Source organism: Pinus tabuliformis, chromosome 9 (genome assembly GCF_031772625.1).
Source record: "Pinus tabuliformis cultivar Carrire ecotype Pingquan chromosome 9, CPIR1, whole genome shotgun sequence".
NCBI lineage: Eukaryota > Viridiplantae > Streptophyta > Pinopsida > Pinales > Pinaceae > Pinus > Pinus tabuliformis.
In genome coordinates, this window is record NC_142307.1 from 1,654,989,312 (window position 1) to 1,655,017,172 (window position 27,861).

The window sequence follows — 27,861 nt, forward strand, 5'->3', positions numbered from 1 at the left end:
AAAATTTGAATAAAAAAAGAAAATTAAAAAAACTATAAAAAAAAATAAAAACAAACCTAATTAAAAGATGAAATTAGAAGATTAACAAAATAAACAACAAAAAAAAAACTTATAAAACAATTTAAAAAATAAATAAAAACAAAAAATAAAATTAAAAACCATTAAAATAAAAATAGAAACATTACAAAAAACACAGAAACGTTATATTAAAAATAAAAATAAAAAAGAAAACAATTTCAAACTAGAAGAAAAGCCCATAATTAATAAAAAAAATGAAAAACATTAAAAACAGATACATAAAAACAAATAGACAAAAAAAGAACCAAAATAAAAAAATAAATTAAATTAAAAATTAGGGGTTCGTCAGCCCTAGGCTTGGTAGCCTGATTCTCGAAATCATCCTTTCAAGCCCACGACCGGCCAACCCAGTGGTCGTGTTGCCCTGGGACTGCCTGGTCGATTTCGAAAATCGGCTAGTCAGGCTTAGGGTCGACCGACCATGGAGGTTGAGGCAACCTCCACGGTCGTCCAACCCAACGACCAGATCGCCCTAGGCTTGACTGGTTGATTCTCAGAATTAACTAGGAAATCCCAGGGTAGCTTGGCTAGCCCAGAGGCGAGGCTGCCATGGGTCTACCTAGCTGATTCTTGGGAATCGACCCTGGGTTACTGTGGAGCGATAAGAAGGTGTCTTTTGAACTCCTAATTACCTTCACATTAATTATCAACCCAGGGACGAATTTTTATTTCAAGAGTGTACTCAGTCTGAGGCGGCTATTTACTCAAGAGTAATGTTTTGCAGTATAGTGCTCAAAATCCAAAAATAAATGAAAGCTGGAAATAAAATCTACTTACAACAAAACACTTTAAGACTTAAGTCATGCATTCGGAAAAATAAGCAATGTATCAGTCAAGGGTCCAGTAGTAATAACTCATCCCTTTGGAAACTGATCTAACCAAAAGTAATCAAGGAACAGATCATCAATCTGGGGACTAGATAACAAATGCCAATGCCCACTACAGTTTCAGATCGTTCTTCACACCAAAGCAAAGATACTGCGAATAACAGGAAATGGAACGGTAGATAAGAAATGAAACAACAATTAAGAAATGGAATAGCAAGAAACTGAAATGTTCTTAAACTAAATCATTCACTCAAACAACCATCAATCGAGTATACAGTAGCAATAACTCATTCCTTTGGATATTGATGCAATTGAAGTCAAACCGGAACAAGACAATCAATCTGGGAACGAGGAAGCAATAACCAATGTTCTCTATAGTTGAAAGTCCTGCTTTAAAGCAATCAAAAGGAAATCAAAATTGAACTAAAGCTGCCTTTGAAAGTAAACTAGGAAAACTCTTTAAAAGCACTCTTTCAATGAATCAACAGAAATGAACAACAAAGCTTCATCTAACAAAAATGATTTATTAATGGAAAGGAATAGCAATGCTAAAATACTAGAATTAAAAAAAAATCTTAAATGGAACCGAACAGAAAAACTAAGTAATTAGAAAAACACAGCAACTATAAACGTAATTGAATCAACAACCTCTCAGCATGAACATTAATTGCAATTATTGAAGTAACAACAATCGTAGTTATAATTGAATAGTAACTTAATTGAACAACCATTGCAATTATAAATGAGCAGCAATTAAATGAACCATAGTCTTAATTAGATAGCGCAACATTAGATCAGAATTATCAACAGGACATTTCAAGTTATAATTAATAATTCTATCACTGACGCAATCTAATTATGATTTCAACGAAATGTTCATAAACAAAATATTACTGAACAAAACAATTTAAAGAAATGAAACGGAAATCAAACCATCACACGGAAGCAATTGTAAAGATATGATACATAGCAGCATCAGCATACTCCACCAGAGGCTGGGCCCTTAGCCGCCAGCGGATGCTGCTGGGTTACTTCAGAATGAAAAGAATGAACAGCAACTCCCAAATCATGTATTGATCAACCAATTGTGGAATCATTACAGTAGCAAAAGCTTGATAATTACAGCATGCAACAATCCCTATCCTATCATGAAAAATCCACCATCATTCTTCATCATTTTTCCATCATTTTTCATCCCCATCTCTGACCTCTGTTTTGATTTAAATAAAGAGAGATCAGGGAGTAGTTACAATAAAGATAAGTACAACATGATTTCTATTACAAAATTGGATTGTTTCCAACCAATTGATAAACAAGAAGATATATTTCCATCTAGCTTTCAACAAGAGCAAGACGAATTTGGCTTTGCAGCTGAGATTTGGAGGACAGCCGCAACAACAAATCTGAGAAAATAGTGCTCAAAGAAACCTGTGTTTCTATCAGTACAAGCCTAATTTGGGTGAACCATTCTTCGTTAAAGTTAATTGGGTCCATTCTGGACAAAACCCACGTTTCGTATTTTCCAGATTCTGCCTCATTTGCTCAGAATCTCAACCGCAAAATCGTCGCTTCTTATTCCAGCGAATTTCTGAGTTGGCACTTTTAATGATCAAATATTCAATCTGGAAATTATCTTGGAGGCCAAAAATGGTGAATAATGGTACAACTGATTTATTAAAACTATTATTGATAAAATCATGCATAATCATCAATTTATTAGAAATAAAGGAGAATAAATAATATTCATCCATAAGAGCATAAATCATTTATAAAATGGATTTAAATGATAAATTATAACCGATGATATAATAGAGAAGAGTAAAAATGGATGAAATAAGTGTTACAAAGTGGTCGTATTCATGGCCCAACATACCCCCACACTCAATATGTTGCATGTCCTCATGTAACGAAAACTGAATATATTGCATATCCTCATGCAACCCAAAGACAAAAACCCATGTGTTAACCAAGCAATAAAAAATATGTTCATCTCAGCTCATGAAATGGATAGAACAAATGAATTCTTCTGTAATTAATGAATATTCACTTTTAGTAATACTGATGAAGGCATAACAATTTTTACATTAACATTCAACTATATGTATATATGAAGTTGCAACAAAATATGATATAAGTAACAACAAACTTCATTAACCATTTTCTCAAAAACTACAAACCAACTTTTGTTGAAATTTGGCAAGTAAATTTATAATATATGAATGCCTTTATGATAAAAAAATCAGACTGTTTTGATGCACGGATCATGGGATATAAACAAAATGGTTGTAGGTGAGAGTGCATGATTTCCAAAATTTTATGAACCAATTTATCTTGAAATTGTCTGGGTTTTTATTAATGATACGTCTGTGTTTTCCAAAAATCACAAGAATTGAGCTCATAGCTTTAAAAATATTATGGAAATCGATTTCTATATTGAAATTGTATGTCTTAAATGAGAAAGAAAATAGAAAACATCCATCATACGTAGCAATTCCTCTCCCCCTTTGAAAAATTAGCATGCCCTCATGCGATGCTAGAAAACAAATAGAGGTGGTTGCTACTAGCTGTTGAATTCTATGCTTGGTGTAAAACAACATGGAATAAGGGAGGTGTTGAGAATGAATAAGAATAGAAATGGATGATAAAGAATATGAATGACATGGTCATAAGAAAGAAATGAATGAAAGCAACATTCCCCCAAACTGAAAGATAATATGCCGCTAAAAAAGGGGAAGTGGTAAAGATGTGGAATGAAGGATGATAAATAATGCTCAAAATGGATTTCATTGAATTCTCCTATATTCGTAATAAATCAAAAAATTATGCTATTTTACCTCAAGTTTTACCTCCAAAAATAAAAATGTGGAATGACATATATGTACTGGCATTTGTTGAAACTGATGTAGGCAGAGTTGGCACTGAAAGTGATGCAAAAGGTGGGATCCAGGTAAGCACATCATGTCGGAAGAATTTTTCACGTTCACGAGTTGCGCAAGCCTCTTCTGTTAGTTGCAATAGTGTGGTCATGTTGCAAATAGAGTTTCCCCCCATACTTGTTCTCCTGTAAACAAATCACTATTTTGCACACAATGTTCTTGAATCCATAGTGTTAGATTTGAAGAGAAATAGATAAGATGCATGCAAAAATTTCAGTCAGAAAAACTTTTGTCAAATCAACAAGTTATGGCAGGGTGTAGTAATCATAGCGCATACAATCCCATAATGCATACATTCCCCTCTCCAATTGAAAAAGGGATTTCATGACCATAAAGCCTATAAAACGTGTTATGCTGATGGCAAGGCAAGGGAATGAACAATTCAGCAGTAGAGTACACATATCAATGATAGGACGACGAGAGTTATGGTTATAATGAGAGCAGAGTGTGTAAAGATAGTTATGAATAAGAGATAGGATGCTTTGAATTGATGATAAGTGATGAAAAAGAGAAAAAGAACAACAATATGCCAAAAACATGCTTTACTGATAGTATGCTAGCTGAAAATGATGCGATTGATCATAAAACAATTTCTCATGCATAAAGGTTCAAAATAGGGAAAAAACAATTAAGGAAATAACTTCTCTGATAAAAAGAAAAAATAAGAAAAGGGTATTATAGTAATAATTGACGATAAGATATAACTTCAATACCATAAGCAGAGCCTCTACTGCCAGTAGGCGTCCATAGCCTCGGCATGGTTGCTTTTTAACCCATATCATCCAGAATCCTCAATTTATAACTAGAGAGTTGCAGTGTTGTTCTACAGAAGAGATCAATGTGCTGGCGTGGTAACGAGATAACCACACTGCCATTCACTAGGATGTAGCAAAAGTGATCAGGCCGGCTCGTGATGAGACCTCTTGTTCCAAGGATAATTTGGCTATCCAATGGATCATAACCCTGGTGTGGTGGCCATAATGGGAATGTCACTTTCTTACAACCTTATGAACATGGTAGGCTGGCTCGTAATGAGACCCCCTATCCTCCATCTGCGAACAAAATTTTGTTGTTATTACACATTTTTATGATAAAAAAAGGGAGGCTCAATACTCCTTAAGAGCAGGGATGGTGGAAGAAGTTAAACATGTCAATAGAAAAAAAAATATACCCATAATCTCATTTATTACAGACAGAGAAGATTATAACCAGGGAGGATGGGACCAGCATGGTATTAATATGATCAATCAGTATCATGTACAACAGAAAACAATACAGTAAAGTAATATATAAATAATTGTGTCCCTTTTGAAAATAAGCTATCATCAAGGAGCTGTCCTATTAAAGATCATAACATGAATATATTAACTCGCTTCAATAGAATCCATAATTCTTGTCCTCATAAAAATAGTGTACCTCATTCCATGAAGGGGGATCAGTAAAATGTGGTTGAGATGAACTAAGAATAATTCCACAAGAGGAAGGAAGGGTTGCTCTTGAAAATAATCCCAAAGTGTTGCTCTTTTGAATGAACAGCCAAAAAACTCAAAAAGTGGTGTTCCGTGTAAGGAACAGCAAAGGAAATGCACACAAAAAAAGCAAAAATACACACAAAAAAAAAGTGTGAAAATGTGAATGCCGTTCCTTTGGAAAAAGGAAGAGCAAAAACTAAAAGTGTCATTCCTTTAGAAAAGGAACAACAAAAATGCAAGTGTCGTTCCTTTAGAAAAGGAACAGCAAAAATGAAAAGTGTCATTCCTTTGGAAAAGGAATAGCAAAAATGCAAGTGTTGTTCCTTTGGAAAATGAACAGCAAAAAAGGAAAAGTGTCGTTCCTTTGGAAAAGGAATAGCAAAAATGCACAGCAAAAATGCAAGTGCCGTTCCTTTGGAAAAAGAACAACAAAAATGAAAAGTGTCATTCCTTTGGAAAAGGAACAGCAAAAATGAAAAGTGTCGTTCCTTTGGAAAAGGAACAGCAAAAACACAAGTGTCGTTCCTTTGGAAAAGTAACATCAAAAACATGAGTGTCGTTCCTTTGGAAAAGGAATAGCAAAAATGAAAAGTGTCGTTCCTTTGGAAAAGGAACAGTAAAAACGCAAGTTCCGTTCCTTTGGAAAAGGAACAGCAAAAATAAAAAGTGCAGAAGTGTTGTTCCATTCGAAAAGGAACGGCAAAACGTGAAAGTGCAGAACTGCTGTTCCATTCAGAAAGGAACAACAAAACATGAAAGTGCAGAAAATGGACAATCATAAAATGCAAACATGCAAAAAAACAAATTAGCTGTTCACGACATTGATGCTGAGGATGAATGAAGAAATACCTGAAACACTAAACATAAGAGAAATTAGAAAAAAAAAACAACATTTTATTTAAAAACAATATGTAAATTAAGTTACAACAGCTATGATATTATGTAAAAAAATGATCTTTTTGAAAAATGTTTTGGCAACAGTGACAAGACATGAATCTTCAAATCGAAATAAATTCTTCATTTCTTCTATTATGAATCCATTGGGTAATGACTTGGATGAAATTCCTTTGTTTCATTAAAATTTCTTTCAAAAATCACTCGTCCATAAATTGACCTTCTTTATTTTCCCAAGACCTGCAAAAAACGAGTGTCTACCTGCAATAAAACATCAAATCATGGAGAAAGAGAGGTGATCGGGCTCCCCTAATCCAAGAATTATGCAAAAAACTAACAAGTAGTTACTCTATATAACAAATCGATAGAGAAAATAATAAAGTAAAATTTATTTGTCACCTGCGGGAGAGCAGTGGCCGACCATACTAACCAGCGGTGTTTTAATCACAACTTCTTTGTTTCTCGTCCAAATTGAGTGATTTCAAAGCAAAATGAGAGCTAATTCAAAGGAGTATCTCCAATAGAAACAGGTTTTAAAAATTCAATGATATGATATGTCAATCTTAGTTAGAACAACCTGCATAACAGAGTCATTTTCGATTACCTAGCTCAGACCAACAGTTAATGTTTTAAGCATAGGTTTTTCGTTTGATGTTGGATTCAAATGATTTAAATTGGAAATGAAATTATATTCATTTATTTATCTCCAATAGAAACAGGTTTTGAAGACAAGAATAATTGATAGGTCAAATACTTTAAGGAACAACTGGAAAGACAAAGTTTTAAGAGTGTTGATTTACGATAGACAGTCAGTATTTTGATCATAACTTCCCCAAAAGATATCAAAAATGAGTGATTCTAACTGAAATGTAAGCTAGATTCATAGGGGAATCTACCATAGTAACAGGTTTTAAAAATTCAAACATTTAGGCCTCCAAAAACGGACTGTCCCAACTCTGTTCCTGAGCTACCCACTAGACACCCTTTCAATGTTTTGTTTCTAACTTTTTCGTTTCAAATCCAAAGTGAGTGGTTCAAATTGGGTTAGAAAGTATACATCAAGGGCTACCTAGGGTAGAAACAGGTTTTAAAAATATTCAATTTTGGTCCCTCAAAACATGACTGTCCCGACTGTTTTTCCAGAAATCTTATCAAGCCCGCAAGCCAAAAAAATGATATTCAACCATTTTTTCATATTGTTGATAAAGATGAATATAAGTGTTTGTAGAATTGTTATTTCTATTATAAATCATCTACATACACAAATGAATTGAAACATTTATCATCGATGTTCATTTCAATAATGTGTTGCAACAAAAGAAACAACTAGTTTTACATTTAAAAAAACAAAATGCATTTATTTATTCCCTTATTTATTTTATTTTCTACACTAACCTATTTTGATTTGAGAAATGAATATGACTACATATAGGAGTACTTCCAATGGAACCATTTTCGAAATAGGGTTTCATGTATGCACATACACAAATTTGAAAAATGCATGTTAATGGATATTAGGGTATGAGAAGCCAACTTCCCTTCAAAAAATGGTATCAAAAATTGTTGAAGCATAGAGTGATGTTGCAAACAAATGATGGAGTGAAACCAATGGTCAATGTATCCGTTACTTTCTTGATTTCTCATATCCATCAGATCATGAAGTTCTTGAGCTTTTAAAATAGCTTGTTGATACATACTATAAGAAACCTCATTTTCTTCCATGGCTTCTACAATTTTTGAATTTGAAACATTCTGAATCTCATTACAAGTTTTCTCTAATGGTGTATGTGAGATAGAATGGGTGGGAAGAGTGGTTAAATTTGGCAGTTCAACATTGTAAGCATGTTGTACTGGTTTATTATGGTGAGGATGTGGAATTAGTTGAGCAGGAAAATGTGTAAGGAATGGAGCATTGTGATGATGTGGTTGATTGGGTTGAGTGGATGAATTTGGTATGCAAGCAGGATGTTGTGGAAGAGCTGGTGGAGAATATGGAGAATGTGTTTGTGCTACAAGATGAGGGAGAGTAGTCATGCAATCATAAGGTGAACCATGCCAAACTTGTAGATAAGATTGGTGGTTATATTGAAATTGACATGGCTGCCCTAACACATTAGTATTCCATAATGGATTATGCAAGTAAGATAATGAAGAAAATGTGTTTTGAGCCATACCTATAGGCCTTGTTGCAGCTTTCCCATCTCTTTGATATGCAACTTCCATCCTAGATAAGGAACACTGAGTATCTATGAGATGCTCCTTTTGGTCATGAGGGCAAAACACTTCATCAAATTCTTTGTTTTTATGAACCTGCAAAACATCCAATTTTTCATTTAGAGAGCTAATAAAATCAACTTTAAAATTTTCAAATAAAGTATTGATTTCAGCTCTTATGTCTCTTATTCTTGTAGCAGATTTAGAAAATAAGGAACAAACATCTCTAGAACTCTTACCATCCTTGAAGATTCCTCTTGAATACCTTATGCGCAACTCACAAACATCATCATATGATAACTGAAAAACATCACCTTTTCCTATCAAATTTAAGAGTTCTAAAAATTCATCTTTGATTCCTTTGAGTAGGAGTGTTTTTAGGATCTCTTTTTCCAAATACTTATGTTTTGATTTTTGAAGGTTGTATTGAAATCGATCTACATAGTCCTCGAAGATTTCATCTTCCCCTTGTATCATATTGAAAATATCTTCATTGGTCTTGCAATAGTCTTGGCACTTCTTCAAGAATATGTTCTTCATGTCCTCCCATGTTTGGATGCAGTTCCAACCTAGGCTCATGAATCATCGGAGAGCTGCTTCTTTTAGAGTAAGAGGAAACACTTTCAATCTTTGATCATTAGTACAATAATCATATCCTCTACAAAGTATTTCGAACTGAAATAAGAATGTATCTGGATCTTCATTTGTCAAGCCATGAAAATTTGGTAGAGACAATGGGGGAATTATGTGCATTTGTGTCACTCCTCCTAGATCTTTGATAGGAAATTCCAAAGTAAAAATGTGATCCATTTCTTACCATAATAGAAGATGTTCTTCATGAGTTTCTTCAAGGCCCCTTCTTCAAATGTTCCTGTCAATCGGTTAGTGAAAGGGGTGGTGCTTACATCACCACTTGAGAGAAATCATGAGATTTGTTTTTCAAAATTTCTATTTTTTTTTTAATTCATTCACACAAAAATTCAAACATCTATTTCTACCTAACAAAGCAACAAAAAATCTGTTAGGAAAGTGGACAGTGGAGCAGGGATTTTACATGCTCTACACGCAGGTTCTTACCTTCCGTTTTTAAGATCCAACTCTTCCCTAGCAGGCACTCATCAGATTCACACTACTCTTTTAAAAATGGCTACACTCTCCCCGGAAACGGTGCCAAAATGTGGAGCGATAAAAAGGTGTCTTTTGAACTCCTAATTACCTTCACATTAATTATCAACCCAGGGACGACTTTTTATTTCAAGAGTGTACTCAGTCTGAGGCGGCTATTTACTCAAGAGTAATGTTTTGTAGTATAGTGCTCAAAATCCAAAAATAAATGAAAGCTGGAAATAAAATCTACTTACAACAAAGCACTTTAAGACTTAAGTCATGCATTCGGAAAAATAAGCAATGTATCAGTCAAGGGTCCAGTAGTAATAACTCATCCCTTTGGAAACTAATGTAACCAAAAGTAATCAAGGAACAGATCATCAATCTGGGGACTAGATAGAAAATGCCAATGCCCACTACAGTTTCAGATCGTTCTTCACACCAAAGCAAAGATAATGCGAATAACAGGAAATGGAACGACATATAAGAAATGAAACAACAGTTAAGAAATGGAATAGCAAGAAACTGAAATGTTCTTAAACTAAATCATTCACTCAAACAACCATCAATCGAGGATACAATAGCAATAACTCATTCCTTTGGATATTGATGAAATTGAAATCAAACCGGAACAAGACAATCAATCTGGGAACGAGGAAGAAATAACCAATGTTCTCTACAGTTGACAGTCCTGCTTTAAAGCAATCAAAAGGAAATCGAAATTGAACTAAAGCTGCCTTTGAAAGTAAACTAGGAAAACTCCAAAAAAGCACTCTTTCAATGAATCAACAGAAATGAACAGCAAAGCTTCATCTAACAAAAATGATTTATTAATGGAAAGGAATAGCAATGCTAAAATACTAGAATTAAACAACAATCTTAAATGGAACCGAACAACAAAACTAAGTAATTAGAAAGACACAACAACTATAAATGTAATTGAATCAGCAACCTATCAGCATGAACATTAATCGCAGTTATTGAAGCAACAACAATCGTAGCTATAATTGAATAGTAGCTTAATTGAACAACCATTGAAATTATAAATGAGAAACAATTAAATGAACCATAGTCTTAATTAGATAGTGCAGCATTAGATCAGAATTATCAGCAGGACATTTCAAGTTATAATTAATAATTCTATCACTGACGCAATCCAATTATGATTTCAACGAAATGTTCATAAACAAAAGATTACTGAACAAAACAATTTAAAGAAATGAAAAGGAAATCAAACCATCACATGAAAGCAATTGTAAAGATATGATACACAGCAGCAGTAGCATACTCCACCAGAGGTTGGGCCCTTAGCCACCAGCAGATGCTGATGGGTTACTTCAAAATGAAAAGAATGAACAGCAACTCCCAAATCATGTATTAATCAACCAATTGTGGAATCATTACAACAACAAAAGCTTGATAATTACAGCATGCAACAATCCCTATCCTATCATGAATAATCCACCATCATTCTTCATCATTTTTCCATCATTTTTCATCCCAATCTCTGATCTCTGTTTTGATTTAAATAAAGAGAGATCAGGGAGCAGTTACAATAAAGATAAGTACAACATGATTTCTATTACAAAATTGGATTGTTTCCAACCAATTGATAAACAAGAAGATATATTTCCATCCAGCTTTAAACAAGAGCAAGACGAATTTGGCTTTGCAGCTGAGATTTGGAGGACGACCACAACAACAAATCTGAGAAAATCGTGCTCAAAGAAACCCGTGTTTCTCTTAGTACAAGCCGAATTTGGGTGAACTGTTCTTTGTTAAAGTTAATTGGGTCCGTTCTGGACAAAACCCATGTTCCGGATTTTCCAGATTCTGCCTCATTTGCTCAAAATCGCAACCGCAAAATTGTCGCTTCTTATTCCAGCGAATTTCTGAGTTGGCACTTTTAATGATCAAATCTTCAATCTAGAAATTATCTTGGAGGCTAAAAATGGTGAATAATGGTACAATTGTTTTATTAAAACTATTATTGATAAAATCATGCCTAATCATCAATTTATTAGAAATAAAGGAGAATAAATAATATTCATCCATAAGAGCATAAATCATTTATAAAATGGATTTAAATGATAAATTATAACCGATGATATAATAGAGAAGAGTAAAAATGGATGAAATAAGTGTTACAAAGTGGTCGTATTCATGGCCCAACACTTACTGGCTGTGGGCTTGGTAGGTTGATTCTGAGAATCGACCTGCCAGACCCAGGGCTAACACACCCTCGATTTATTTATTTATTTGGATTTTTATTTTTATTTTGATTGTCAAAAAATGCTCCCAAAAAAAAACTGTATTATGAATAAAGACTTTTCAAAATCGGATGCTTTTTTTTCTACCCCAAAAAAAGGAGTAATCGTATAAGTTCCCGTTTTGAAGATTACATTGTTATTGGCAGGTATGTTGGCACTGATTTCAACTAACTTGGAAAGAATGTGTGCTGTAGCAAATGTGTGGCTCAAGGGGGTTCCTATGGTAACTGTGAATCATCACAGTAGCAGGCTTACTAAAGAAGCCATAAAATGATCACTATGGTGATTAAGAGTTCAGTTGTCTAAGCACAAAGTAGAAGAGTCAAGGAGCAAAGAGATTGCAATCATATCACAAGTAGAAAAAGGAATCAAAGCCTACATCAGACCCTATCCAATACAAAGTGCTCTGGAAGAGTTTCCCAATGTTATGTGAAAGTCCAAAACTAGTTTCCTAGATCAAAAGATACAATCTACCAAGGTTCGGGAATTTGAAGCCTTAAGAAAGGAAGGAATATTGGAACCTCAAATTTCAGCACATCACATACTGGCATATCGGAGATCAACATACTGGGCATATCCAATATTGAAACCCCAAGATCAACAAATCAGGACATCAACACATCAGATATTGGAACCTTCGAGAATTAGTGCATGCATCATATCGGAGGTTGGAACCTTCGGTTATCGAAAGAACTGAGGCATTGAGTATCGGGATATTAGAGGACTGGGAAATGAGAGTATGAAAACTTCTTAACTAGGGTACTCTAAGAAGTTACAATGTCCAGTAGTTCTGATAGTACTATGAAGCACCAAGGAATGTTGAAGAAGATTAACAAACGATTCTGTTACAAAACCAAGGTTTAATGAGTCCTCTTCTCTCTCCTCCGGTAGGACACATGACAACATGAGATTGGCTCCAAGGAGCTGAAGTGGCATCTGACGTTAGCATGACATGGCAATATGATAGGACACGTGGCAGGTCAACTCAACATTATTGGGTGCCCTAATATGCCAAATCCAGGTGACATGTGTCCTCACTATGAAGCTGCCAAGTCAAGTAATGATGTCATATCAGAGGTTGGGATATCAGATGATGAAAACCTTTTTACCTCAGTGCAGATGATTTCGAAAAGTTACGATAAAAGGGGTTTCCGATATTAGGTCGGATCTTCGTCCTGAGAAACCAAAGAACCAAGGGCGCAAAGAATTTAACGAAGCAATATTGGCCCCCAACAAAAACAAAATAGCTTAGCACCTAAAAGCTATGTTGCGGGTCATATCTCTTAGTTCCATGGAAGAGAAATGCTGAAAGAGATAAGTGTCACATGAGCTAAGGATATTGGAGCAAAGAAATATTGTAATGTTCCACCTCTCTGAAATTAGGATTTGGAGTTTCTCTGATAATGTAGTGCAACAAGTTAAAGGATATGTGGGTCAACAACTGTAAAATTGAATATAGGCTCAGAGGTATTGATCGTTTAAAAGGGGCTAAAACTGTAAAAGATATTGTAACAAGAAATCGAGGATGACCTTTGTGGAAGAGACAAATACGGGATGCTTCGTGTGCATGAATGGTTGTGATAAATGAGAACAGAGAAATCACCTCTATGATGTGTCAAGATTTGTGGATTGATAAATCAAATTGGGACTCTCGGAGGAGTGTGCATGTCACTTGAGAATTAATTTCTCAACATGGAGCTCTATGCAGTCAGAGTATGAGTTAATACAAGGTCCATCTCTATTTGGGTACTATGACAAGAAACTACTATTAGATGCAACAATGGTAAGGGGAGCCATGCCTAAGTACAGTTGGGTAGATAAAAGGACATATTACAAATAATTCCTTGCGAATAGTGCCTAAGTGCAACAAAACCATTTCCTGCAATGGAGAAGATAGGGTAGTGTTGATAAAATTGTGAGTGTGTTGTGGTGTGAGTGGAGTGCATTGAGATAGAGAGGTTGAAGCACCAAGGAGGACATAACATGATAAAACATGGGATGAATAATAGTGTATACAGATCCCTTGACAGAGGTGGCAGAGCATAGAGGAAGTGCTATTGTGGGCAGTGAGAAGAGACCTGCTGCAAGTGAGCATAGAGGGCAGAGTGTGGAAGTCAAATATGCAAACAACCATTGTTGGTATTTAACTTGTATTATTGCATTCCACTATTTTCACTTTGAAAATTGTATGAAATAGTAGAGCAGTGGAAAGAGTAGGTTGGTTCCTTCATACTAAAGAGGTTTCTACCTCGAGGCATGTTCGTTCTTGCTAACCAAAGGGGGTTGCTACATCCTGTGAGTGGGTGCTCACAAAATAATAGATGTAATTAAGTGGATTCTTAATTTACATCATAAACAAACAAAAAATTTGGTGGTTTTTTTCGTCTAGGTTTCCACGTGAAAAACACTATGTCAAATGTGTTTGTGTTGCTCATGATATTGTTGTCTTAACATGTGCATTAGAAATACTGTTGGTTCACTATTTTTGGGAATGAATGCACCCATAGGTAAAAGAAAATAAAAAGCGGATTGTAAGCATAATAGCAAAAAAAAAGAAGGATAAGACTTTCATAATTACTGATTCACCCCCCTGCCCCTCGCCCCTTCTCAATAATTCCTTATTTCAACTTTCAACATGGCTTCCTAAATTATTCTTAGGAGTTAAAATCTTGAAATCCACAAGATATTCTGAAGAATCTAGAGAAATAGACACATCTTCTAATACTCCATCTAGTTTGACAACATATTTATCTGCTAATTGTAATAATGTAGGGGTATATTGAATATTAGGAAGCTTAGGTTGATCCATTGTCTGTTTACTCATAATTTTGATGGTTTATCGTGGATCAATCTAAGTGTTTGGAATTTCAATACCATTGATATGGATTTTCATAATGGGACTACCAGGATCCAAATATTTTTCAACAATAGGTCCCCCATCATGATATCAACAATTTTTCCTACCAATTGGATGTTTTTAACATTTTTTTTTCTTGATGGTTTTCTAATGCATAGCTTCTTAATAGTTTTTGCAAATATTGGTATTTCCTTTATAGCTTGGAGTAAATCAATTTTGATGCAAATATTCTTAAGTTGATATAGCATATCATGGTCTCATAAAACAATTTTCCTTTCTATTCCTCCATCAATTTTGAGCCTTTCAAGGAAAGATGGATCCTGCAACTAAATAGAAGGTTGTCTTACTAGAGGAATTCTAGGATCTTGCTTTATTTTCTCATCCTTTGATTGTATAGGAACATCTTCCTTTAGAGGAATATTTTCTTGATCAAGATTTGCATATTTTTCATGAACTTCATCCTCTTTAGATTTTTAGATGGTGATTTTTGGTGACTTTTTTTGCAAAACCCTACCAGATATGAGCTAAACATCATTTAGACCTAATGGGGTAGTCATACAAGCTTCCAAATTTTGTCCTTGAACATTATAAATAGCTTGTTGATTCTTAATGTTTGGATTCAGAAGCGATTGAGCAGGTAACTAATTAGGTTTTTGAGGAAATGGTAATGAAAGTTGTTGATTTTGATTTTGAAATTGAAGGGTTTGGGTTGGTTGAGTGGAATAATATTTTAGTGGAATAGAAGGAGAAGGTTGTTGGAATTAAGGATATTTTCCATAAGGATTTTTCCAACCTTGTGCCCAAGATGGATTTTGAGATTGTGGGGGCCAAGGCTACCAATGCATGTGTGCAGTCCAATTATTGTGTGGTTGTGCATATGATTGTTGATTCATATTTGATTTTTTATTTTCACATGGTATTTTTGTGATAAAATAGTGTTTTAACTTTTCTTTTTCTAGCCTCATCTTGAAAAATAACGTTAAGACGAAGTATCAAAGGACATTCCTTTCAATTATGATTTTCAGCACATATGACACAATTTCTACACTATCAAGGGGACATTCTCTCAAGGAACGTTTCTTCTTAGATCTGGGATAGAAAATAGATAATGCAACACTCTCGGCATTTTGATTATTTTGTATCTTAAGGGTATCTAGTTGTTCACCAAGACTCCCAAGAATATATGTTTGTAATTTTTTAAGAAAATTTCCTATTTCAACTCTACTTATTGTTCCTGTTGCATATTTACTACTTTTGGACGTCACATGATCCCTTGGATTTTTACCATTTCTAGACTTACCCCTTGAACTATTCTTCCACAAATCAAAAATTTCTCCAAATGAAAGTTGTGAAACATATCCCTTTCCCATTAAATTGAAAAGGCCAATCCATTCATCTCTAGTGGATTTTAACAGAATAAGTTTTAATGTTTCATCATCTAAATTATGCATCTTAGCCCTTTAAATATTGTAATAGAATCTTTCAAATAGGTCCTCAAGGCTTTCATCCTCTTTCAGCATCATCTTAAAGAATTCATCCTAAGGTTATGGGGCATGCAATAATCCTTATGTTTTTCTACGAACACATTTTTCATTTCTTCCCATGTTTTAACAATATGTGTTCCTAATCCCATGAACCATTTAAATCCTCCATCCTTAAGAGTAGCTGGAAATAATTTCAATATTTGAGGATCAAGTAAGTAGTCAAAAGATCTACATAAAACTTCAAACTCAAAAAGAAATTATTCAGGGTCCTCATTTCTCAAACCATGGAAATTAGGAAGGATGGAGGGTGATATGTTTTTCATTCTCGATGTGGCACCTTCATCGAAAATGGGGAATCCATAAGGATATAGTTCTCCCCCACCACCTCTAGCACCTCGACCTCCACCTCCTCCTATGCTTCTTCCACATCCAATCCTAAGTTCACCATTTACATTGTCTACTTTTCCTTCTCATCCCCCTCTTATTGCAGATTCGTTAGAGAAAATATAAGGTTCTATAATAGGATTGTCTAGCTCTTATTCCGGTTCCTCTACTAATGGTATATTATAAAAACTTTCATCTTCTTCTTCTTCACTAGGAACCTCTAGTTATTGCCCTAGAAGTTTCTTTCTAGTCGAAGAGAGGAAAATTAATTCTTTTGTTGGGGATGTAGGTTTTTCAACAATATCTTCGGTCGAAGAAGTTGGTGAATCTTTTCGTTCGAATTCATATCTATGTACCTCAACAACTCTATATCTACCTGGAAATGAAGGAATTCCAGTATGAGTGGATGGTGTGGCACTATGAGTTCTGTTGGGGGCGAGTGGTGATGTTGGAATTGAACTTATACCTTTACTTACAAATCTACCCCTAGAACCCATTTCTCTATGAATAAATGATTTTTACCATGATTTAGTTATGCATATACAAAATTGAATGCACCTAAAATGATAAGAAAACCAATAATGGAATGCTATATACACCTCCCAAGTAATGATGAAAAAATGTTGGCTAATTTAATTTTTCTTAAATTAGTCCATTAATTGTCATCCAAGGTTCGTGTACTTGTGAGATGTATGTGCACCATATATGTTAGGAATTCTATCTATGGATTGAATTATCCTAAGTATGAAATTATCCTAAGTATGGACAAACGCTTGAAAGAGATTTAGAGAGTAATCATGCACAAATTCTTTCTATTGAATGTTACATCAAAATCCAATTACTTAACTAAAATGAAATCTATTGCTTGTAGAATTAAAAATCTAGTTTAATTGAAGAATTCAAAACATATTTCTACTCACATAAGAGGAAATGCTAACACTACATTTCAGGAAAAAGATTTTAATTCTACTTGAAGAATTAAAAACACTACAAAACTACCTTGCATAAATGAACCTCTACACTAATTGCATAAAAGGAAATTGCATAAAGAAAACTTAACTCCTAATTGCAGAAAGAAAAGAAATTAACTATAATTGTAGAAAGGAGTGCTATTGAAACTACTTGTGAAGGAAGAATCAAATAACAATTTGTAACTCTAAATGATTACTAATGTGTGCAATTAACTCAGTAATGAAACAAAATTGCTAGAAGGAAAATTCGTATGAGAATCAAATATTTTTGGTATTTCTCCTTTATGAGTGTTGTGAAATTAAAAGAACAAAGGATTAAAAAAAAACCATTCAAGGAGAAAAACTTCATAAAACTACCATGATATGAGCGAATTAAAACATAATGGAGTAATGAAACTACTGTACTATGAGTAAATTAAAATAGGAACAAAACTAGCTATCCTTACAACTCGTCAGGGGGACCTTCCGTCAGTGTAACTCTATGACTGATCAACTAATTTCTCAACCGTGCATTGAAACAGAGGATTATATTGATTCAAAATAGAGTTTCATAATACTGAAAATAAACCACATTGTACTTGATTTATGAACTCTCTTTTGGGTTTTGCCTGATGGATTTTATACAAATTTCATTTAAACTAATTCAAGAGTTCTATGTCAATAAGAAATGAAATTATTCTACCGTCTAGGAAATATGTTTGAATTGGAAATTTATCTCTTCATGATTTTCTACTAAAACAAAAAATCATGAGGGATTCTTCTTGAATCATATGCTCGTGATTGAATATGTCTCTTGCACGCTCACCTGATGTGATCACAATCTCCATATTATCTTTGCTTGACTGTTGCATTGTCATACTTGAAGTTTGACTTTGCGATTGACTCTCAGATCTCTTAATCTCTATAACCCGCCAAGTCATGTCGATAGGTGGTCATCCATGTGTTTAAAATATCTAATATTTGTAAACCCGTCCTCCCTTTGTTGATGCATTGCAACCTGTCTAATCATGGATATGGATGTGGAATTCAATATTAGTTTTGGAATGATCAAGATTTTGTTTTGTAGAGATGTTTCCATTATAATTCAAAAAGAAACATAGATTCTAAAACATGGATGATTAGTACCTTTTATAAGATGAAATAACATTGAGTATGTTGAGATTGCTACAAAAATGGCCACAAAAAGGTAGAGGAGAGGGAAAGAGGTAGTAAAAAAGGAAAAAAAAATTAGACTTCAACAACTTGGCAAGGAATGGATCACCCGAGGGACTATGTAGAAAAGAAGGGGATGTCAGAGAACTTGGAAGGTGAGTGACTGCCTGGAGGGGGGTTGCCATCTTTCCTCAGGGATTGTGTAGCAAAGAAGGGAAGTCTAGAGAATGAATTTTTTTTTGTCATTAGATTTTCCATATGGAATCGAAAGGACATTGGGAGTGTGTTTATGAACACTGAATTGGTAACTGTTCACTAAGAGAATAAGTAGCGCAAGGATGGTAGTTCCAGACATTGGATGTATAATTTGATTGTGGTGATGGCGATGGATTTTAGACTTCTTGGGAAGGAGGTGAATCCTGGTACTACTTTGAGGGTGGAGGTGTGAGCCTCTATATTCCCTTGCCACTAATGTAGGAATCATATCCTTTTATTTGTTGATTAGAATAAGTGTGCATATGTATATATTTGTATATTATTGTAGATACTATATCGAGTTGTGTCTATAAATATCCATGGAAAGTATGATTATTTTTTGGTTAAAAAAATGTGCATAAGTCTGTGTTTTGTCATTGTAAATATTTTATCGAGATGGGGTTATAAAGATCCAATGAGCATTATGGTGTTCATGGTTTCAAATGTTTGGTATGACATAAATTCTATATTGATCTATGTTATAAAGCTCCATGGGTTGTTGGTTATATGCATCATTGAACACTGAGGATGGTGTTCCTCTATAATGGGGGTTTTGTGACAACCCTTAGTTGATTTTCCATGTAAATAAAATAATACCAAGTTCATGGCACATGTATTCCAAGTTGAACATTAGGTAAAAATTATATTGGGCATCACTCGTGATTAATTAATGGCTATGGAAATTGTCAAAAGCATTTCGTAAGTGAAAAGAGGAAATAATTGGCCTTTAATTATGAAAATAAAGGAAAATAGGAGAAAAGGAAGGTGAAGAGGCACAAATTTGCATGCAAGGGAAGTTAGAGGAAAAATGAAGAAAACAGAGACCTCAATGATAAAAAGGCTTCAGAGAATCAATTCCCAGTTTTTGGTTTAACTTTTTCCAATTAAGTTTTTTTGTTTGTTGAGAAATGATGACAAAAAATTCTAGTTTAATTTGTCCTTGAATTAAACTAAAAATTAAAATCGAATTCTATTCTCATAGAACTAGTAGAAAATGATGAAATTAGTGACTAGGTGATTGAAAAAGTTAGTCACCATAGCTTTTCCAACTGAAATACTACCAAAAATGAGAAATCTTAAGTGATTAACTAAAAATGACTAGCATAAACAACTAATTTAGTCTCGGGTAAAAATATATGACTTTATGATAAGTAGTACAACTAAAAATTACTAACGTGAATGACTAATTTATTCTAGTAACATAAATATGACTACTTAACAACTAATACAATAGTACAAATCGATCATTTATGTTATTCATTTTAATCATGTCACTTCAACAATATAAACTTACAATTGATAGGGGATTCAAAAGTTGTTATAGATCGGCTAAAAGGTTATACTTCTTTAAACACTTCTTTACTGCATCAATGGACTATAAGAGTTATGAAGTTGATTAGAACCTTCAAGGTTATAACCTTTGATCACATTCACAGGTTATTACATTAAAATGTTGATAGATTATCCAAAATGGGAGTGGGCTTATAGCTAGGTCAAATACATTATGAAGAATACATATAAGGAGAAGTGTTGATTAACTAGTAGAGGACACATTTCCTTTAGTTGAAGACTTAAAATTTCATGCATATCTACATTTTCTGTTTTCAAGGGCATATCCACTGAAATTAGGATACTAGTTTTAACTTGGATACCATGTTGTTTATCTATTTTTAAAATACATTATGAACATAGTAGTACTCTCTCTCTCTCTCTCTCTCTCTCTCTCTCTCTCTCTCTCTCTCTCTCTCTCTCTCTCTCATTTTTTCTTCCCTTATATCTCTCCCTCCATCTATGTGTCTCCATGTTTCTCTCTTCCGCTTCTCTCCATATCTCTCTCTTCCCTCCTCTCCTCTCTCCCTCGACCTCTCTCCATATATCCCTTCTCTTTGTCTCTCTGTCTCTCTCTCTCTCTGTGGCCTCCAGATTTGTCACTATCTCCCTCCCTCTCCCCCGTCCATCTCTCCCCTTCAATTTTATTTTTCTCATCCCTTGGATGCTTAGTTAAGATAGATCTATGTTGGCGCTTACTAACACTATTTATGTTATATAACTTTCACATCTTTAAATATAAAAGTATTCACATTTTTAATTTTATTAAAACCTTAATTTAATTTCTATGGGAATATTTTTAGTAGTGGTAAGGATGGAGAGTTTAGGTATATCTAAAAAGTAATTATAACCTTTTTCCTTTTAGCTTCAATTTAAAAAATGTTATAAAAGTAAATTAAAATAAATTATTTTTATTGTGAAATATGTTATGGTTTTTGGGCATGTGTTAATGATAAGCCTTGGTATTAGCCCCATGCTATTATAACAAATCCTATTCACAAGTTCATAATATCAATGGAAAAGTGAGGGTGAATGTCCATGATTAAGAATCTTGTCATATTGTTATAAAATATTTTGATTGTGAAATAATTTATGGTTTTTGGGCATGTGGTATTGATAAGTGATGGCATTGGCTCATGGTATTGTAAGAAATCCTATTTACAAGTTAATAATATCCATGGTAAAGTGGGGTTGAATATCCATGGTTAATAATATTTTCATATTGTTTTAAAATATTTTGATTGTGAAATAAGTTATGTTTTTTTTTTGTATGTGGTATTTAAGCCATGGTATTTGGCCCATGGTATTGAAACAAAGCCTTGTTTTATTGGCTCATGGTATTATAAGAAATCGTATTTACAAGTTAATAATATCCATGGTTAATAATATTGTGATATTATTATAAAATATTTTTGTTGTGAAATAAGTTATGGTTTCTAGGCATGTGGTATTCATAAGTCATGGTATTTTCCCATGGTATTGTAACAAATCCAATTGACAAGTTGTTGGGATGGGGTCCCCTAGGTCAGTTTTACGGTTAAAAACCCAACTTTTGATGTAGTTCTGTAAAAGATGTAAAGTCTTCGCAATTTGTGGATGCGGAGTGTGTATATGGTTAAGAGTCAAAGGGGTGTTAGCCCCTTGTTTATGTAAAAGTTGAGTCAATTTTGAGATCCACCCATGCTCCATGGACCATGGGATTGTATGTAAAAAGCTATAAATAGGTGTGTCTTAGAGAGTCTAAGGCATGTCACGATAGAAGATAAGTGAGAATATAATGGGTCAATAGAAGAGAGGACTTAGTGCAGAGAAGTGGGTCAGATAGGAGAGAAAGGCTCTGTAGATGACTACACAGAGGCCTTGGTAGAGTCCATAATTGAGTGTGTAGACCCCTGCAGCTGAGTGCACACGGATGTTCTTATTGTATATGCTAAACTGCAAATAAATAAAGAAGTTGTTTCTAGAGAGATCTTGTGTGTTGTTGCTTACTTCTGATTACATCTTATGATGTTGATAAATAACATGTTTATGAAATATTGATCTAATGATGCATGATTCTATCCAGTAATTGTTAGATGATGTATGGAAGTATGTTTGTGTAATTCGCGAGGATTGTGTTGAACTAGACATACATGAACACTAATTAAGGGTTGTTTTCTGATGCACGTAAGTGGGTAAATCGAATGATAACGGTCCACAAAAGCCGATCGTTAACCTTCTCGGAGGTCTAAGCGCTGTTTAGATAGAGTTGCAGTAACAAGCCCTGGGGGCTTATAGGTCTGTGCAAAGACAGATCTAGGGCGGTAAAAGACATCACATGATCTCTGGATGTAGAAACTTGGTTCCAGTATCCCACCATATTTCTTCGAGTGAGACTACAACATGCACTACGCGGGTTGTTGCCGAAAGGGCCAGTAGTGTAGGGTTTTGTTGGCTAGCACAACTAAATTTGAACCTGAGTCAGCATCCCCTAAGCCAACAAATGGTTTCGTTGCCGGTATTGGGATCTGCCTAAGGAGATGTGTGATGTCGCATCACTAGAATCCAACCAAGAAGGAAATTGAAAAGCGGTTGGGTAGAAAGATTCACGAATTTACGGTGCAAGAAAATAGGAATCTGCACCTATCAAAGTAGAAGTGGTTGGATATATATTCGTATTTGAAAATAAACAAAATTTCCTTCTACGCCTTCCCAATCGAATTATACAAGTGGTTAGCTAAGTTGGCAGACGGTCAAGGGAGGTGAAAGCTTGATGGTCCAACAGTGTGGACTCGAGAACTAGTACGAAAATTAGAATCCTCTGAAGACAAAATCGCATGGGATTTCGGCCACTGGCTTGATCAAATTATAGGAGGATTTGTTACAGAATTTACAGTTGATACCTTAGTCAGCTACAACGAGGCAGAGTGAAGGTTTCTCAAGGGACCACAAGGTAAGTATTTAACATCTTTGAATACTTGGATTAAGATGTTGTTATGTGAAAAATGGGTTATGACATTGCCTTGATATTCAGAGCTACGCGAAGTGGGAAGCTCTTCAAAGATCGAGAGAGATCAGGTCCTGAATATAGCCCATTAATTGGACCTCCTTCAAGCAACGAGAAGGGAGCGGTAGAAGCCTCACCATGGAGTGTTGTTGAGTTGATAAGATAGGGTTTTCCATGGAAACACCATCCAACCATTCCACCCCCACCTCCACCTCCACCACATACACCTTCACCCACACCTCCACCACTACCACCACCATTCAACATGTCAAACACAATGAAGCTATCGATTTTCAAAGGCATAGGGAGCGAAGATAGAGATCAGTTTTAGTTTGTTGCAAATGATGTGTGGAAAACACAACATATTATTGACTCCATTATAAAGAAGGCATAGTTTCTTATTGGTCTGCAAGATCACGTGCTAACTTGGTATATTAAGTATTGTTATGATTGTCTTATGGCAACGCTTGCAGAAACTAACGATGATTTGAACAAAGAGTTTAGTAAGCCTAAGTCTGACTCATAGTTAGTAGTTAGATTTAAGGAGATAATGATGAGGGTTGATGAGACGCCTTGGGAGTTAGATCAAAGGTTGAAGTGTGTAATTCATGAAGCTAATATGCAACTCATAGATGATCAGCATCACAAGTGTTTCATAGCTTTGCTTCTACCCCACCTAAGGATTGTTTTGTCGTGAAAAAATATAGGAACTTAGGCAGAAGCTCTAGAAATTTCAATGAGGTTGCATGTGATGCTAACGTAGGATGTGACCTTTGGAGTACACAAAATTCACCCTCAGTTACATAGCCTATGCTTAAAATTACAGAGCTTTAAAAAAGACAAAGAGGCTAAGCCAGAGGTGTGCGCAAAAGTCTATTGCTTGAAGTGTAAGAGACAAGGGCATGATAAAGACCATTTTCATGTATTTTCAAACTATATCATAGCAGGGGGACCAATTACCCTGAGGCCAAAAGTTCCAGCAAGACTGAGCGTCCGAGTTGTGTTATGCTGCGCTATATGACAGGTTGTTAGAAAACACACAACAGATAATTGTCATTTGCTTCAAAAGTTCATTCAGACACCACAACAACTATTATATGACTTCTTTATATCTGTGGGCCATGATGAGCGCCACTCTCACATCTATGAACTGATGATGGAAAGAATGCCTACGTACCGAATACAAGTTGAAACTTGGCCTCCAGATCAGGGCACAAGAGGAGCGGTTCGATGTTATCATGGAAGAATATGGGGCCGAGGAGGAGGAGGAGGACCTGGTAGAGGTCACGAATAGATTATTTTATATAAGTGTGGGACACTAGGGAACTACGCGTGGGAGTGTCAAAATCAGACACGCCCGTCATGTCAATACTGCAGCCAGTTTGACCACACTTTAGAAGAATTCCTGGTGCTGATAGCTAAGATGCAGGAGCAAAAAGCACAGCCTTAGCAACCTACACAGAACTTACAGATGATGAGAGTTGAGGCCCGCGAGGAAGTTCAGAGTTTGCATTTAGTGCTGAGAAGCAGGATAATAACTAGCGATGATAAAGGGAAACAACCTGAAGAGGATGGATGGGTTCGCAAGGCCCCAGAAAGGGAATAATTTTTTTATTTGGCGTATGTTAAGGAGATATTTATGGATATCAGGAAAAGCTCCGTTGAGGCCTCCACCTCAGGAAGCCAAAATGATGTGCAAGAAACCAGTGCGCCTATAGAGGTTAATCCCTCTTTCCTTACTACATTCTTGGAGACTGGCATGAAACTAATGCGCAATAGCGAAGCTGTGAAACACCCACATGAGTTAATAAACAAATGTGACGCAAATAAAACACCCCTAATGGACACTATGTAGTTAGAAAAGTTTGCAAACATCAGGCTAGAACAAGGTGGGAGATGAGGCTCACCATGTAGATAGGAGAATATGAGATGGACCAGGTCATTTTGGATCTAGGGTCCGATGCAAAATTTTTACCAAAACAAACATGGGAAAGAATGGGGAGGCTTTCACTATCGTGGTCTCTGATTCAGCTCAGAATGGAAAACCAACAGAAGATCATTCTGATGGGATGACTATATGGGGTAACAGTTGATATAGAAGGTGTGAGCATAATGGTTGACTTTAAAGTGATAGGTATCATTGGTGACAACAATACGTACCCCGCGCTCCTAGGAATTGATTGGGCGATTGACATGAATGCGGTCATCAACTTGAAGAAGAGGACAATGTTGTTTGAACATAAATCACTTTAGTATGTAGTTCTGATGGACCATGCAGAAGGAGTGCGCTACATTGAACCAGTCCGCGACTATGCAGAGTGTGAGGATGAGCTAGATCATATCTACAAAATAATAGCACGAAACTAGGACTGGATCAATCCAACAGTAGACAAATGGATTGCATGGGACCGGGAGAGTTCATGTACTTCTGATATCCCTAGAAAAACCTAAGCCAACAAAGTTTATATTCAACTTTGATATAAGCCAACAAAAGTTAACAACCATCATAGCCATCAAATTTGAATATAAGCCAACACATGCTAATGAAAAAATCAAAACATAACAAATTGATTTTATTATTTTATTATTGTAAATTTTTATTATTAATTAACCCAACATTTAAATGTCTATAGTCATCCCCGATATCACTTTTAATTTTTTTCTATTTTCACATCTACTCTATATTGGGCATTTCCATTATTAAAAAAATAATACATTAAACAATTAACATCAAATTTAATAACTTCTTTAGTAATTAGTTCCAATTTCTTCACAGTAGCTCTATAGATAGTCCAAATTATGTAATGGAACCTCTTTGGAATGATGAATTGAAAGGGAAACCAAAAAAAAAATTTAACGTGGGTAGATTAACTATCCAACCATAGCCATCAAAGTTCAATATAAACCACTTAAAAATTTAAACTAATTTGCAATAAAAAATTCCCAATAAAATTGTTTGAATTATATTTTTACCGGGGAAATTTGAAACCCTATGTTACCTAAATTCTTGAAAATCCCAAAATTGGCCTCGATCTTAAAAACAATTTGCAGTAAAATTGTTTGAGTTATATTTTTATGGGGGAAATTCTAGGACCCTATGTTACCTAAATTATTAAAAATCCATAACTATAACCTGTATTTATAAAGTATTCTGTAAGAACCATAGGAAAGGTATATTATTCATAAAGTTATACGTACAACTGTGAATAATTTGAAAAACCACTTTACATTTTCAGCTACCAAAAATATACAAATTGTTAAATAAGGTTTGAGAAATAAATGAGGAGGGCTCCCATGAAGAAGGCATTGCTCTGCTTGAAGACATAGTACTCCAATATTTGCTCTGAGCACTCTGAGAATTGCTTTATCATTACCTTCATCATTTACCAATGGCTACCAAGGGTTTTATGGACAAGAATGTTGTATTCAGAAAGCTCTGTGTCAAACCCGAAAACAAGGTTCTATTCATATTTACTGATGTTTTTTCTCTTCAAATTGTTTATGGATAATTTATTTCTTTAGTGGGAACAAACTATTTTCATCAGAGCAAAAGAAAAATTCATTGTGGGTGCATTGTTTTTTATCGTTCACAACAAAATTTAGTGTTATTTGGCTAATTTGGGACCAAATCTATATAGGTATTTATGAATTCCTATAGATATCATCTGATCTCATGTGATTTTTATTCATGGAAGATGTGCTTTCATTGTAATACAAGGAATCCCACATGGGCGTGGGCCACTTATGGGATTTTCATTTTCCTAGATTGTTCTGCACCTCATCATAGTCTTGATGTTCACATTATCTTTGTCATGCATGTGTTTTAATATTTACTACTAAAATTGCAAGGTGTATTCCTTTGTTTAGGCACTAAAATTGCTTAGGGGTGCTTGTCCACTTTGTGGTTCCTTATTTTATCTATGATGTCTATAAGAAAATTAATTAAAAGTAAAGTAGCATATTCAGTTTTGAGGGTTTTGTTGACTTTGTGATGAATTCTTCACAAGTTTTTTAAATTAAAATTAATCTGACATATCCCTTTTTGAGGATTTGTTTTAGCATGAGTGCCACTATATCCTTGTAATGCACATTGAATGATACATTGAAAATTTATTTGTTAAAAATGCACATCAATGAATATGGTAATCTGATATTTAGCGTAGCACAATAGCATTTAGAATAGGAGGACCTTCATCACATATCTGCCCCTAAAATCAATGACATGAGAGATATGTTTTTGAGAAGATTTTGTGGCCGAAATCACATTATAATATTTTTGTCAACGCGTTTCAAACCAACGAGTGTGGTTCATCGTCAGGACGAGTTGAAGAATCAGATCATGGCTGCATGTTAAATAAGGAGAGCAGATCTTCCAACAACTATATTTGACTAGGAAACGATTATATTGGACTGGGAAATTTGACTGAGAAACGGCTAGATTTGACTGGCCAACTTGACTGACTAGACCGAGGGAAAAGGAAAAGGACTGGCCCTAATCCGTAGATCTAAGGAGCCCTATACACAACCAAGTGGAGCCCCTAATCCAGAGCAAAGAAGGGAGATCTGTTGGAAATGATACTGAGAGGGGGGGTGAATCAGTATTATCTAGCAATTTAACAAATCTTCCTTATTTGATCTTTTGAAT